Source organism: Furipterus horrens, unplaced genomic scaffold, assembly GCF_987537825.1.
Source record: "Furipterus horrens unplaced genomic scaffold, mFurHor1.1.pri manual_scaffold_33, whole genome shotgun sequence".
In the NCBI taxonomy this organism is placed as follows: Eukaryota; Metazoa; Chordata; class Mammalia; order Chiroptera; family Furipteridae; genus Furipterus; species Furipterus horrens.
In genome coordinates this window covers 138,961-155,471 of record NW_028327203.1, presented here as the reverse complement: position 1 = coordinate 155,471, position 16,511 = coordinate 138,961, and the positions used below count along the sequence as shown (strand labels likewise).

Genomic DNA, 16,511 nt, shown 5'->3' with positions numbered 1-16,511 from the left:
ACCCAGGCGTGTGCCCTGACTGGGAATCGAACCAGCAACACCTTGGTTTGCAAGTCGGCACTCAACCCACTGAGCCACACCTACCAGGGCTGACTTGCAGAATTTTAGCTATAGGAAAGGAGGTTGTATATATGTATATGTGTATGTATATGTATATGTGTGTGTGTGCGTGTATATATATATATATCTCGTGTGTGTGTATATATATATATATATGTATATATATATATATATATATATAATTTAATGTAATATATTTAAGTGGTGGACGTTGTCTTATTGTTTAGACTCAGTTTCTAGGTGGGGGAGATACATATGTATTTGTGCTTATTGATGTTTGCTCTCCGGCTTCTCCATCCCCAGCTCCTGGGCAGGTCCATAGACCTCAATTGCCTGATTACTCAGCACGTCTTGGTGGCCATGTATAAGTCTCTGGAACTGGCTATCGGACGGTTTGAAAGTGAAGACCTGACGTCAATAGTTCTAAGTGCTTTTTCCTTCCGCAGGCTCAGCAGCTTTGTTGGCCACTAGGCGCACGAAATGATAGCCCATTTTACTGTGGTCCTTACTGACAAACTGAACCAATGACATGCTCAGTTTCGGCACAGAGAACAAAAGGTGTGCACTAATGAAGCATGGCCTGTCCTGGGAATCTTCTTGTGGCATCTGCTTTTAATAGTCACGGTTCACAGTTGACTGCGAAGAATAAATAATCCCCGTCTTGAATAAATTACACCTAATTGTGGTATAAGAATGAAAGAAAAGTTTTAAAAATCCAAAGGAAGTGAAGACAGAGAAAAAGGATTTGAGAGAACATTACATAGCATAATAGATGGGCAATGAATGTCCAACATACATATCACAGAGTCCCTGAAGAAGAAACCAAAGTGACAGGATGGAACAGACATTAAAAGTTGTGTGTTGGAGAGTGACAAGGGATCATGGCCAAGTGGTCTCCCTGCTATCTATCCTTGAATTTACACAAATCAGACATCTGTAATCCAGCAAAGGTTGCCCTGCTCAACACACACACACACACACACACACACGAGAGGTGCACACGCCAGTGTGACTGAAGGTGGGTGTGTTGGAATGTCAGGGTAGGTAAGACGGGGAAGTATAATGTGCTGCTGCAGATGTATGTCAGTGGCCACAGCTAATGCAACAGTGGAGGAATCGGGGCATGGCCTGCGCTACTCCATGGTGGGGGGTAGCGCCGATGCCTGAGAATCCGGCCCATCCCCCTACCCCCCATTGCTGCCACATCTGGTAGCAACAGAGGAAATATGTCTACAGCCCCGTGTTACAGCGCAGATGTGCCAGTGGCCATAAGGAACAAGGGAGCAGCGGTGAAGGCTCATGAACCCAGCTCCCCGCTACCTACCCCCCGTCCCCCGCCACGATGGTTGTGCCCTGACACCAAGACAGCCTGGACACATCAGGGACACCACCACCCTAGTCATCAAGGCGTTGATTCCCACAGCCACAGCGATCCCCGCCCCCTTACACGCACAACCCTGAAGGTACAAGTAGAACAGGTAAAACAAAAAATTGCTCTACAGCACCATCTACTGGAAAACATAAGAAAAACTTTATCAACGTGAAGTTTGTTAAGATCAAAAATGGTATCTCAACAAGAGTTCACTGCCTCAAGCGCACAGGCAGAGGGATGATCCATCGAGTACTGAACAACCAAGGGAACACAGTAACTCAGAGAGAACATGACGAGTCTCCAGAAACCGGATTCGAAGCCATGGAAGTCTGTGATTGAAATGACAGAGAATGCAAGACGGCAATCATGAAGAAAACTCAGCAAGGCAGTGCAACGAGCCCAGGAGTGGAATTAGTGAAGAAGAGGGGTTCTTTACCAAAGAGGTGGAAACTATAAAAAAGAACGAGCCCCCGGATGGTGAGGCTCAGTTGGAGTGTTGTCTGTAACCACAAGGTTGTGTGTTTGATCCATGGTCCAGGCATATATGATCTCTGGTCCAAGCATGTAGGACGCAACCCACTGGTGCTTCTCTCTCACATCGATGTTTCTCTCTCTCTCTCCCCTCTCTTCCTTCTTCTCCTTCTGAAAAGCAATGAAAAATTGTCCTTGAGTGAGGATTAAAAAAAAAAAATTCTGGAGCTGAAGAACTCAATAAATGGGATGAAGAATACATTAGAAAGCACTGGAAATACAGCAGACCAGGTGGAAAAGACAACTAGCGAGCTCAAAGAGAGAAATCTAGAAATGATTCAGGTTGAAGACGTAAAAACTAAGAACTCTACGAGAACTATCTGCCCCATTAGAAGGAGCAGCATAGTGATAATAGGCATCCCAGGAGAAGAGAAACAGAAGGGAATAGCCCTGGCTGGTGTGGCTCAGTGGATTGAGCAGCGGCCTGTGAACTGAAAAGTGGCCGGTTCGATTCCCAGTCAGGGCACATGCTCGGTTGCAGGCCAGGCCCCCAGTTGGGGGCGCGAGAGAAGCAACCACACAGTGATGTTTCTCTCCCTTTCTTTCTCCTTTCCTTCCCCTCTCTCTGAAAATAAATAAATAAAGTATTTTTTTTTAAATGAATTTTATGTCAAGCCAAACTGATCTCACAAGAGTAAAGGCCATGGACAAATGGCAATGAATATGCAAGGACTTGAGAAAGAGTGCTCGTTTACTGCAGAGACAGCTCTGGGTGAGGAGCAGCGAGGCCTCCGTGGGGAGGGTGTCTCCTCGGGCTCACCTGTTTGATCATCTCCCTGGAGGGCGCACGGGGCTCCCGAGGTCTTCCTCAGAATCACATGGGCTGTCTTGGCACTTGAGACCCCCAGCTGCCCTTGTTACAAACAGTTTGTTCCAGGATGATGTGGATTACAAAATGGCCAAGGCTTTGACCAGTGATGCCCGTTAGAAATGTAATACAAACCACTTAGATCATTTTAAATTTATGTGTAGTTAATTAGAAAAGGAAAAAGATTAAGAAACAAGTGCTGGCGAGGACGTGGAGAAAAGGGAGCCCTAGTGCACTGTTGGTGGGAATGCAGACTGGTGCAGCCACTATGGAGAACAGTATGGAATTACCTCAAAAGATTAAAAATGGAACTGCCTTTTGAACCAGCGGCTCCACTACTAGGATTATACCCGAAGAATCTCAAAACACCAATTCAAAAGAACTTATGCACCCCTATGTTCATTGCAGCCCTGTTTACAATAGCTAAGTGCTGGAAACAACCTAAGTGCCCATCTGTAGATGAGTGGATCAAAAAACTGTGGTACATCTACACAATGGAATACTATGTAACAGAAAGAAAGAAGGAACTCCTGCCATTTGCGACAACATGGATGGAACTAGAGAGAATTATGCTTAGTGAAATAAGCCAGGCAAAGAAAGAAAAATACCATATGATATCACCCAATACAGGAAACTCAAGAACAACACAAACAAAGGAACTAAATAGGACAAAGAGCAGAATAGCAGTCAATAGGGGGGTGGGGAGAGGGAGAGAAGGGGGATAAGTAAGGGAAGGGTCTAGTCAAGGAACGTGTATGAATGACTCATGGACATGGACAACGGGGAGGGATATGATTGTGGGAGAAGAAATGGGCTGGGAGGGGGGAGCAATGGAAGAAAAATGGGAAAACTGTAATTGAATAACCAAAAAATAAAATTAAAAAAACAAAACAGTATGTACCATAATTTTCCCTAAATAAATATTTCTCTCAAAATAAGAATCACAACTGCATCCAAGTGCTCCTTCCAAAACAGGTGTGAGCCACACACCTGCTTAACATGTGCAGGAAGTTCTGCCTCTGCCGGGAGCACAGTCTTCTCCACCCACTTACAGCGTCTCGGCCCCGAGGAGCCACCTGCAGGGACAGGCCTGTGCAGATCGAGCTGGTGTCTCTGAACACAGCCAGCACCTCCGATGTGGCGCTGGGACAGCACCGAGTTCAGATGCGGATGTCGCAGAATTCAAGGAGAGGCTGGGCCATCTGCGGGTCAGAGCGTGACTCCCTTGAGCAGGCTCCATGGCCATCCTCCTGTGGCCGCCATGCTAGGACCTGCTGGACTGTGAATCCCAGGGAGCACAGCCATCTGTCGGTCTGTTTTTAGTCACTGATACAACAGCTAAACACGGCAGCAGTTCCGTCCCTGCAGGCTTAACTGTGGGACCTGCCATTAGACAGACCAGCACGGACACAGAGATTACTGAGGCTCATCAGGTAATTCCTCCTGGAGCTGGCAACATGCTTATACACTTTAAGACACAGAAAATGGCTAAGTCTGTGATCACAATGTGCTGAATTAATTTTTTAACAATTTTCAGGATGAAACTTACTTCTCAATAATAGGAAGTTTATCCAAGTCATTAAAACACGATGATTCTCAGGGATGTGGTGTTGTAGCGTATACATGATTTTACCAATAGAGAGTTGTAGGCATTTGTTTCAGAATTACCATCTAATCTAAAAAAAAAAAAAATTAAATACATTACAATAATTAAGATGCCCAATTAGCACCTGTGCAACGTATTTATGGGATTGGTTAAGGAGCAAAGCACTTAATCTGCAACTTAGTTTCCTTAAATATAAAGTGGAAAAGCCACCATCAGTGGCAGGGGAGAATATTCATGTACAGTATGCTACAAGCGATGTGTTCTGTTGACAAAGACGACCTGTGAATCTGCCTGCTGGTTTTGTGATCCCAAACTTCTGTTTCCACTCCTCTCCTGAGAGCCAGATCCCCTCCAATTGCCCACTGACTGCTTCTACTGGACACTCTTGGTCTCCGCAAAGGCCCGCCCTCCACGGAGCCCTGAGCTGGGCCATCATCCTTCTTCCTCCTCATCCCGGGATCTGCATGACACAAAGCCCAGGAGTCCCTGCTCAGCACCTCCTCATCCAACAGCCAGGCCCACGGGAGGAACCTGCTCCCACACAGCACAAACGGCCGTGCCCCAAGGGTTCTCTCGTGTCTCTGCACATCCGCCCAGAAGACCCCTTCCTGCTGGTGTCACTGCTCTCCAGACCTGGTCTTCTCAGGGCGCTGTGTCCCTCCTCACCTGTGCACTCTCCTGGACCTCTGTGCCGACCCTACTGCTTTCTGGCACAGGGCAGTCTCACTGATGAATTTCTACATCAGCAACTGGCATTATTATACTTTCGGGGATGACCCCTTTCTGACCCCTTGGCCCACCTTCATGTCCTACAATATGTAGAATAAAGTACCACCTAAACTAACTTCTAAGTTGGAACTATCTGGCAGCAATGCTTAACTTTGCTGTTTGCTTTAATTTATAAGTTAACAAAAGGCAGTTAAAATTTTGGACTTTATCACTGACAAGCAAACACTGTTGCTAGTCCCGGGTTCATGATAATAATAATAACACACTTCACTGGCACTGTCCAAGAGTCCCCCGCTTAGTATAAGAAACACCTGACAAAACACATGTCTCCGTTACTTCAGCTGCTGCACACAGAGACTGAGGCTCAAAATGCTGAGCACCTCAGCCAAGACCATGCACTTGAGCCAGCACCCAAGGACACGTGACCGAGCCAGCATGCAGGCACACTCACCCGACCCCCACACAGAACACGCTCCTGAGTGACACCCTGTGGTTAGAAAGCCAGATCTGCTGAGCCTGAACTCTGCCCTGACGAGGCCGCACTGAACCCTTGGAAGCTCTGCAGCAGGGGACAAGCACACCCCTCTCCCAGACGGCCTGATGCAGGAAACCTGTCTTTAAGCAGAGCACCGGGACAGAAGCAAGCCCTGTGGTCTTCTGTGAGACACAAAGGTGATTTTATTGCTACTGTTTCTACTTCAGAAAAAAAACAGACATAAATTACTGCAACTTTTGGTTAGGTTTCTCATCGTGTTCTACTGAATTTTCAGTCACGTAAGAGTCCCAATTTCTCATTATATCCCTTCATAAAATTCCATCACCTATAATAAAGTAAAGCTCTTCTTAGAAGTGATTTGAGATAGCAGTCAAATCATAACCAACAAAATGATTTTAAATAAAGCCAATTAACAATGATAAATTGAAAAGGCCACGTTCCCTCTGCACAATGCAACAAAGCTAAAAACAAAGGAGAAAAAATTCCAAACACTGAGAAAAATGCAGAGATTCTCCTAAAAATAATAGAATAGAAATTTAAACATTAAAAATCAATACAACTAAAGTGAATTACATAGGTCTAGACGTGTAATTGCTGAACATGGAAACATTGACAAAAAAGTAAAAATATTATTATTTACAGCTGATATAACTGTAACTAGAAAAGCCAAGTCAGCTAACTAAAAATTAACAGGAGGAAAAGGAAAGGTCAGTGAGTTGGCAACTGACAAATTTCTATAGCTTTACTGCATGTCATCAGTAAATACCCAGAATTCTCAGGAGCAAAAACTAATAATTAAAAGAGCTAGACATTAACTGAAGAGGAGTTAACTTCCATTCACTCAAATTCCTAAGAACTGCAGGGCAGTAAGTCCACACAACAGACACACATGCACCCTCAGGGGTCTACATTCGAGTGGGCCGCCGAGACCCCCGAGGGGAGGTCAGTGATGATGCGAGAGAGACGGGGCCCAGGGTTTCTGCTCTAGGGAGACCCCAGGAGGGTGATGAGCAGGGAGGCACCGCAAACCCCAATCTGTCTGCTGGGCTGAGAGCAGAATGAGCGGGGAGGCCCCTGAGAGCCAGTGGTGTACCAGGGGAAAGTGCAGCAGAGTTGTCCCAGGGGTAACCTGGGAGCGGGGAGACAAGAGACCTGGACATCTTTGTCCAGTGGAGGACGGATGTGGAACGTGGGAGAGTGAGGAGAGGAGGCTCGGCCTCGGGCCTGGCAGCCTCCTGCGGGGAAGGCCCTGCCCCTGGGGTGGGGAGGCCGATGGAGGGAAGGCCTCAGGTGTGGGGACACGGCGTGAGGCAGCAACATTCGAGACTGCACCAGCTGCCAATGATCCTGAGTGACTCCATCAGGGCTCATTCCTATAGGTTTTAAAATGAATTCCTGAGCCCTTTCACTCTCTACACTAATTTTTTCTATCTCGTTTGAAATTGTAAACAACTTTAACAATGATTATGACATGTATAATCTAAAACAAATTAAAATCTCAATAATAAACATTCTACCCTACATTATTTATTTGAATATAAAACATTAGTTTATTAACACACACAAATATTGCACCCCACCAATGTAATGGAAACCTGTAAAAGTTTCCATTATATTTAATGAATCCTGTTTTATAGTCTTTCATTCTTGGGTTTGCCATTTCCCAGTAATGTTAAAAACAAATGCAAATGTGTTCTTAAGAAATGGGTTAGTATATAAAAGTAATGTATAAAAGGAATTAATATAAAATTAAATTTCTGGATTCTTTTATTTTAAGAACATTAGTGTCATCAGTCCCAAAATGATTATTGACTATGTATCAAATCCATTACACAAAAAAATTTTAATAGTTTTTGAAAAATATTCTGGAAATTTGAGGATGACTAAAAGTCCAAGTGATAGACAGGACCTGTTAAAATGACCAAAGGAAATATTTTATGCTGTAGCATTAAGCTTTTAAGAGAATACAGTAACAAAGTTACTAAATAGTCATATATTGAAATATTTTTTAGTATGTGTATTTGTTGCCTGATTATTAATAATCATAGTAAAAGCTAGGTCTATGTCAGTATGTGCTAAAATATTATTGGGTATGAGACAAGAGAAAAAATAAAGCTGTTGACACTAAAAATAAAGCTCAAAGAATAAAAATAAAAGAAATGGGTTAAATTATGTAGATTAAATAAATTAAGTACTACTGATTTGTTCTAGAAAATACATGCACACACGTAATCCATTCACAATTATTTGTTCTGATGGGAGCATACCTCAATTCAGATAAATTAAGCAAAAGATGACTGAGTTAACTGTACTTAAAAATAAACTATATTCTTTCGTAGCTGAATGACCGTGATCTAATGGACTGCTTCCTTCCCTATATGTTACCTTCAACACTGGTGCTGGATCTTCATCAACAAGCCCCAGTGAAAGTACAGCAGACAACGCAAGCAGCTGATCTGTTGTTATTCCTTTTGGAAATTCAGGTGAGATGCTTTCCCTGTGGCTTCAATGATCTCTTACATGAGGATGCTCCTGAGGGTTCAGGGTCCCAGAGACATTCCCTTTAGGAAATAAACATAGAAAATACTTTGTTAGTAATCTCATCAGAGAGAAGGAAAGTGCCAAGGCCACACTGATGCATGTAAGGAGCACAGTGTCCATTTACAGACCAGAGGTGAGCCTCAAAGGGACTGACTTTTAGGCCACACAACTGAGTCCAGCTGCACCGTCCTGAAAACCCTTGTTCTAAGTGCACCCCTGTACCTCAGGGCAAGAAATGCCGAGAACGCCTTCTACCTGCACGCTGCTCTCTTAGACAGAACTCTCCATAAAACTTGTGTTCTAACTGCACCCCTCTCCCTCAGGCAGGACTGTCCCAGAAACGCCTGTTCTACTAGCCCCTCATTACCTAAGGCAGGACTATTTTGGGATCTTGTTTTAATTGCACCCCTCTCCCTCAGGCAGGACTGTCCCAGAATCCGCTGTTCTACCTGCACTCCATTAACCAAGGCAGGACTCTCCCAAGACCCCCTGTTCTAACTGCATTTGCCCTCTCAGGAGAACTCTGTGCTAACTGCACACCACGCCTTGGGGCCAGACTGAGAAAAGGACTGAGCCGTCTGGGGTCTAAGCACTGAAACTGAGCTGCATGAGTGGATTCAGATTTAGTGAAACTCACCCTTTCTGATAACCACATCTGCAGGGAAGACACCTGTTGTGTCCACATCTTGGAGTAACTAAGCCAGAGAGAAATCCCTGCGTTCTGTCTCCTCACACCCCTCTCTCCCTCAGGTGCCCTTTGTTTCATCCTGAAGCCAGATGAAGACAGCTGATTTTCTCTTAACAGCCCAAGTCCAGGGCCTGTCCTGAAGGTTAGAGGGAAAAGGGTCAGCAAACTGCTGACCCAGGCAAACTGTGGAAGGACAGAAGAGTCACAGACTCAAGATGGAGAAGAGCATTAGCAAAGGAGCTCATCGTCCTAACATCCCAATGGCAGAGTGGACGCCTGAACAGTGTACAGAATCTGACTAGCACAACAGGAACTAGAATCTTGGTCTGCCGACTCCCGAGACATAGAACTTCTGTTTATACTCCAAAGTAGTCATCGTAGTATCTTCATAAAGTACAATAAAGTGATAAATAGAAAGTGGTTCGAAACAATCACAAATCCTCCTTGCATCCAATTCTCGAGTCTCATTTGATTGTTGTTGCAGCTCCCAAAGCAAATAGAGTGTCTTCTACCAGCACATGCACATAACCAGCAAATGCACCCACTGCTTGGGAGCAGGGCCGCTAGTCATCAGGCCTTAGAAAAAAAGACACCTGAGTAACGGACACGTTGCACAGGACCCAAGCTGGAGTCAGAGCTCAGCCAATGTCTGCTGCGGAGACGACGAGGTGCAGACAGGCTTGGCAGGCGCAGAAGCACTCTCTTTGAGCCTATCACAGGCCAAATTTAATGCCACATGGAAGATGACCAAATCGCATGCATAAATGCTAGAATATTATATTGGAAAATGCCTAATACTTTACCAATGCAGGCTCTCCAAACAAAAGAGGAAGCTGATTGATTTCATCATCCCTCCAGTGTTTTGCCAATATCTAAAATACCAAAAGTAAACAAATTGGTTAATTGGTACACACACATACACATACAGAACTTTCAGAGTCAAAGTATATAGTACCTTTGGTATGAATTGTTAAAATGTGCCCTAGACGTGGCGACTTACGTTTAAGAAGTCACTTTTCACTGGAGAAGCCCTATCAACACAGTTGTCCCTCAGCCTCAACCCAACTGTAAAATCCTAGAGCACAAGACCAGGTCTTATACAACACTGGACCCCCCGCAGCAGCGTGGCCCGTGGCACACAACAAGGGAACAGTACGAGGGAACTGAATGACTGGCCCCTGCTCCCCCGAGCTGACTCTCTACCCTGTCCCCTACCAACAGATAACAGTTCTGCAGGCTGGCCCTTGGTCTAACTTATTGTCCCCTACGTAGCCTACTGGACCAGCCAGGACCCCACTGCTAATTAAGAAATAAAATCCAACCTCACATCAATATTAGCTGCTGCAATACAGAAACTGGCAGTCATGAGCAGTCCCTGGGGGCCTGCATCAGTGACAAACCCACCTGTCACCCGCTAGAAGCAGAACCCTGCACCGCTGTGTGTGCACGTGCGTGCGCTCCGACACTCTAGGGCACCTCAGTGTCTCGCCCAGAGCAGACTTAAACCTGAATTCATCCTCAGAAATGACCTCCTGCCTTGAAAAGGTTACTTAACATGCCTGGGCCTCAATTTTAACTGTAAAATGGTGAAAAATATCATCGCCTTCTAGCACTGAAATCACCAGAGGTGATATTCTAAAAGCATCTACACAGAGTACTAAACAGTAGATACAGCTAAAGCTGATGCTAGATGGTTCATATGTAATTGCCTGAAAAAGAAAAACAAATACAAATCCTTACTGTGCGGCCACTCCACAGAATCCCATCTACAGCCAATGAGGTCCTTGGGATTCGTTACTTTTTGTGGCCAGAATGGTCTTCACAAGGTCGAAGATGGTTTTACTGCACACGTGGGAGCCACAGAGGCCGTTTTATTACACAGGGCTGCCCGCGCTGCGCCGTGAACCACACGGATGACACTCCTTGGGGGCACGAAGGCCACCCCCGGGATGAGCACGAAGTGACCTCGGGCCACCCCGCAGGTCCGGCTCTGGGCGCACTGCCCTGGGTCCCCATAAAGACCAGTCTGTCCCTGCATCCCACAGCCGGCGCCCCGCCCCCGTGGGGCCCTCACAGGAGCCCTTACACCGGGGATCCCACGAGGAAAGGGCAGGACACGGTCAGGGACAGACTGGGGCTGTGGGTCTGGGCTCAGGGCAGCCGCGGCCCATCTCCCTCCGCTGCGGCTCCAGGAAGCGTCACCCGGCACCTGGGGCCCCGAGGCTGCCCTCCCGCGGGACCGCAGAGGCTCCTGCGCCAGAAGACGCCCCGCGGGGCACGCGAGTGAGTGCACCAGCGCCCAGCGGCCGCATGCGCGTACCTTCCGGCTCCCGGCCGCCGCGCCCCGAGGGGACGCTCCCGGCCCCGCCCCTCCGGCCGGCGCCTCCGCTGACACCGAGGGTTCCCCAGAGCTCGCTAAGTAAGCGTCCGCGTGACCGCGCGGGTGAGTCATTCCTACCCTGCACGTAACTGGTGGTCCCCACGTTCGTGAGCACAGGAAAAGTGAGGACACGCACAACCTAATCAATATAAGCATCTTTTCATTTTATGTTTACTGCACTTTTTTAAAGCTGTACCTCAATCCTCATCTGTAGAGTTAACTAATTCCCCACAGGAGAGCCTCTTGGTGGGACTCTCAGTCACTTACTTTCCTGAATGTTATTGTCAAGACGCTACCAAAACTGCATTAGATTAGCTGTTCCTTTAATAGCTGAAGAAAATGGTTGAGATGAACTCATAATGAGAACGGCATATTTAAGTGCCCCTTGTGTCTCTCTGGTCCTTTCCCTTTCTCTTCAATTCTGTGGGCATTTTTTCCCCATTAATTAAAATTTTGCTTCACAAGCAACCAATCCCTATGGCCTGCAACAAAATATCCCAGATCTTAAACAGATGACCAAAAATTTAAAACTTGATTACTCGCACTATTGTTCATTTATTTGGAAATCTTAAATACTATAAACAGCTTTACGGATACATTAATATAAAGGCATCTCATGACTAAACAAAGTTTGTTCTGGGATTATAATTAGGCTCCATGTAAGAAAACGGCATGTTAATAGGTTAAATAATTAAACCTAGGTTGTTTTAGGGGAGGCAAAATGTTGATTATATTTACGAACTATTTCTAACATTCAGAAGTAAGGACAAAGATTCTTTCTCTGGCCAATATCGTATGTAAGAAGGAAATAGTAGAAATGTGGGAGTTTTGCATACTAGCAGCTCTTTTAAGTGTCATTTTTAAACCATACCAGCATGCCCTACCCCAAGGGAATCACTGCAACCAGAAACCACTGTTAATGATACAATGTAGTTGTATCTCTAAAGTATATTGTGGTGCAAAAGGAGGTAACTACCCTAGAGGGAAGCATTCTAATAATAATAATAATAATAATAATAATAATAATAATAGTTTTGCCTTAAATCTTAAACATAAAGCACTCTGACAGATGATGAAAACAGCAGGTTTCTTTCTGATGAAGAACTTCTAGGAGCCAACACGGAATAACTAACTCCTACAAGAAACTACTGAAAGTCAAACAAAATGGATGAAGTAATTGCTTCCATTGCTTGGATGCAGGCAAGACAGGCTAGTTATATCTGAGGGAGGAGAAACAGGGAAGGTGAGCCCCAAGATTCCCACTGACCAACTGAAAGATCCAGCCCACATCTTATGCTGAGGTCTCCTTTAGTTGAGACGTTCTTCAGATCCAGGGTAGGCCTAGGTGGCATGCATAGGCAGGGCACAATCTTAGAGAGGAGAGATATGTCCATATGGCTGCAGATACTTGGCAGAGGATTTTCCTTAAGTCTCCAGCATAGTGCATGAGTACGTCTGGAAAGAAAACCTCCTGTGGCCCGAAGAAAGGACCCCTGAAAAGGAGCAAAGAAAACCTCTGACTCACAAAAACTCAAGTGTGTTCCCACCAGAAAGAGTAGAAAACCACATAAATTACCGGGCAGAGTACTAAGATGTGCAGTGTCTCAGTAGCGGGGACTAAAATAGCCCTAGAGTTAGAGTTTCTCTAGTCTGTCTCATCAAAGATTAAAAGCAAACCTTAAGAAGATGCAACTGTTTCCAAGCTACTGCATCCTTGAAGAACAACCAAGAATACTCACAGGAGAGCAGCACCCGTGGCTGTGGTGGCAACAGGACTTGAGGCGGCTCTACAGGAGGCGAAGCGGCTGCAGCGTGCTGAGGAGGACCCGAATATTTAACAAGGGCTCGAGAGCTAGTGCCGGCCCACACGCCAGGCCACAGGACCGCTACCGGCCCGCGCCCACGACAGCCAGCGCCAGGGAACGCCCCCGCCCACCAGCGTAGGAGAACGTTCCCGGCAGGCCCCCCAGCACCCTCCCGCTGCTCCCGCCGGCTTGCAGGCAGGGAGAAAAAAGTGCACTTCCCACACTCAACCTGCCGTGTAGCTGAAAGAAGGCGAAAGAACTAGAGGAGCGTTGGAAAACACTGGATGCTGGTTCTGGAGGAAATACTGGAGAGCTAGCAGACCAGATCGCAGGGCAGACTCAACATCAGTGCTGCGGGAGAAGTCTCATAAGCAGACTACTACTGCCCTCCAAGAGGCAGCAGCCAGAGGCAGCTCAACTACTGTCAGAAGCGGGCAGAGAGACTCTCAGCTAATACACAGGAAGGGCCCACCAAAGATCAACACAACAAACAAAACCAAAACACTTCTAGAGAGTCCAAGTAAAAGGCATGCAGGGCATCCCAAGAGCATCAAGCTAAGGAGATCAAGGAGACAGCACCGCTGTATGACACAGGTTCCTACCACAGATGGTCACACCACAAAGGCACTACATAAAAGCAGATCAATCTAATAATCAGATACAAACAAGACCAGCACCCCAAATGGGGAGGCAGAATAACACCCCACCAAACAGAAACAACACCCCACCAAAAGGAAAGGAGGAATTCTCAGAAGGATGGATAGATGAAATAGAGACAAGCAAACCATCACACATGGAATTCAAATGAAGCTCAATGAACTCAACAAAGTCAAAGAAAATTACAACCAACTCCAGGGGAACTACAAAGAACTCCAGGGAAACTACAAAGAACTTACTGAGAACTACACCAACCAAAAAGAGGGCATAGAAACTATCAATAAAAACCACGAAGAAATGAAGAATACAATTTCTGAACTGAAGAACACAGTCGAAGCAATCAAAAACAGGCTAAAGGAAGCAGAGGATCGGATCAGTGAGTTAGAGGACAACATATAAAAAAACTGCCAGACAATGCAACAAAATGAAAAAATGCCTAAAAAGAATGAAGATGGTTTAAGAGAACTGCAGGACAACATGACATGAAACAATATGCATATCATAGGGATAAAAGAAGGAGAAGAAGAGGAGCATGGGCTAGAAAACCTGATTGAAAAAGTAATGACATAAAATTTTCCTAACTTGATGAGAGAAAAAGTCATGCAAATCCAGGAAGCACAGAGGCTCCAAATGAATATGACCCAAAAAGGTCTACTCCAAGGCACATCATAATGAAAACTTCAACATTCAAAGACAAAGACAGAATCCTAAAGGCAGCAAGAGAAAAAAAGGAAATAACATACAAGGGAGCTCTGATAAGACTATCAACGGATTTCTCAACAGAAACACTACAAGCCAAAAAAGAATGGCAAACAATATTTCAAACGATGAAAAACAAGGCCGACAACCAAGACTACTCTACCCAGCAAGGCTCCCTTTCAAAATGGAAGGTGAAACAAGGAGCTTCCCAGACAAAGGAACACTAAAAGAACGCATCTCCACCAAACCAGCATTACAAGACATGCTAAAGGGGATGCGGTGAGAAAAAGAAAAAAGAGAGGGAGAGGAACACAGGTACAAAGGGAAATGAATAAATACCCGTCATTAATAACCTGAAATGTAAATGGAGTAAACGCTCCATTCAAAAGACATAGGGTAGCGGAATGCACACAAAAACATGATCCACATATATGCTATCTACAAGAGACGCACCTCAAAACAAAAGATTTACACAGACTGAAAGTGAAGGGATGGAAAAAGTATTCTAAGCAATGAACATGAAAGAAAGCTGGGATAGCAATACTTACATCAGAAAAAACAGATTTCACAGCAAAGGCCATAAAAAGAGACAAAGAAGGACATTTTAAAATACGTAAGGGAACACTCCATCATGAAGATATAACCCTGATAAACATATATGCACCTAACATAAGTGCACAAAAATATATAAGGAAAATATTGGGAGGCTACAAAAAAGATATCAACAGCAACACACTCACAGTAGGGGACTTTAACACCCCATTGTGAACAATGCACAGATCTCTGAAGCAAAGAACAACACCCTAGATCAAATGGACTAATTGATATATATAGAACCTTTTACTCCAGAGAAGCAAAATATACATTCTTTTCAAATGCACATGGGACATTTTCAAACATAGACCACATGGTAGGACACAGAACAAGCCTCAACAAATTCAAGAAAATTGAAATTATATCAAACATCTTCTCAGATCACAATGCCTTGAAACTAGAAATCCACCTCAAGGAAAGAACTCAAACACATTCAAACTCATGGAGAATGAATAACATGCTATTAAGTAATGAATGGATTAACAATGACACCAAGGAATGAATCAAGACGTTTCTGGAAACAAATGATAATGAACACACAACAGCCCCCAACCTATGGGACACAGCAATAGCAATCCTGAGAGGAAAGTTCATAGCAATACAGGCTGACCTAAAAAGGATAGAAGAATCTCAAATTAAAAATCTAACCCTACAGCTACAGGAACTAGAACAACAACAACAAACAAAGACCAGGGCGAGTAGAAGGAAGGAAATCATCAAGATCAGAGCAGAATTAAATGACATAGAGACTAAACAAACAACTCAAAAGATCAACTACTTCTTTGAAAAGATAAACAAAATCGACAAGTCTTAGGCAGGCTCATCAAGAAAAAAAGAGAGATGACCCAAATAAACAAAATGAGAAACGAAAGAGGAGAGATCACGACCGATACCACAGAAATATAAAGGATTGTAAGACATTTCTACAAACAATTATATGGGAAGAAACTTGACAACCTAGTAGAAATGGACAGATTTCTAGAAACAAATAACCTTCCAAAACTGAATCAAGAAGAAGCAGAAAGTCTCAACAGACCAATAACAAAGAATGAATTGCAACAATAATCAAAAAACTCCAGGCACATAAAATCCCTGGATCGGATGGCTTCACAGGCAAATTTTACAAAACATTTAGGGAAGAACTAACACCTACCCAAAAAATCCAAGAAGGGAAAGACTCCCAAACTGTTTCTATGAAGCCAGTATTACCCTAATTCCAAAACGAGGTCAAGACACAACAAAGAAAGAAAACTACAGGCCAATATCGCTGATGAACATAGATGCTAGAATCCTCAACAAAATGTTGGCAAATCAGATCCAGCAACACATTAAAAAGATCATACACCAATATCAACTGGGATTCATCCCAAGGATGCCAGGATGGTTTAATATTCGCAAACCAATAAATGTAATACACCACATAAACAAAATGAAAGACAAAAATCACATGATCATATCAATAGATGCTGAAAAGGCATTTGATGAAGTACAACACCCATTTATGATGAAAACACTCAGGAAACTTGGAACGCAGGGAGCATACCT

General features: G+C 44.5%; 1 long non-coding RNA gene across 1 annotated transcript; it reads right to left on the bottom strand.

Annotated features, from left to right (window-relative positions):
• Window positions 1-1,772: 1,772 nt before the first annotated feature.
• Window positions 1,773-8,036, bottom strand: LOC149990041 (uncharacterized). The gene is made up of 3 exons (XR_016508999.1): window positions 7,988-8,036; window positions 4,321-4,447; window positions 1,773-2,074 (listed from the first exon to the last, which is right to left on the bottom strand). It is a non-coding gene; the product is annotated as an uncharacterized LOC149990041 (long non-coding RNA).
• Window positions 8,037-16,511: the final 8,475 nt, after the last annotated feature.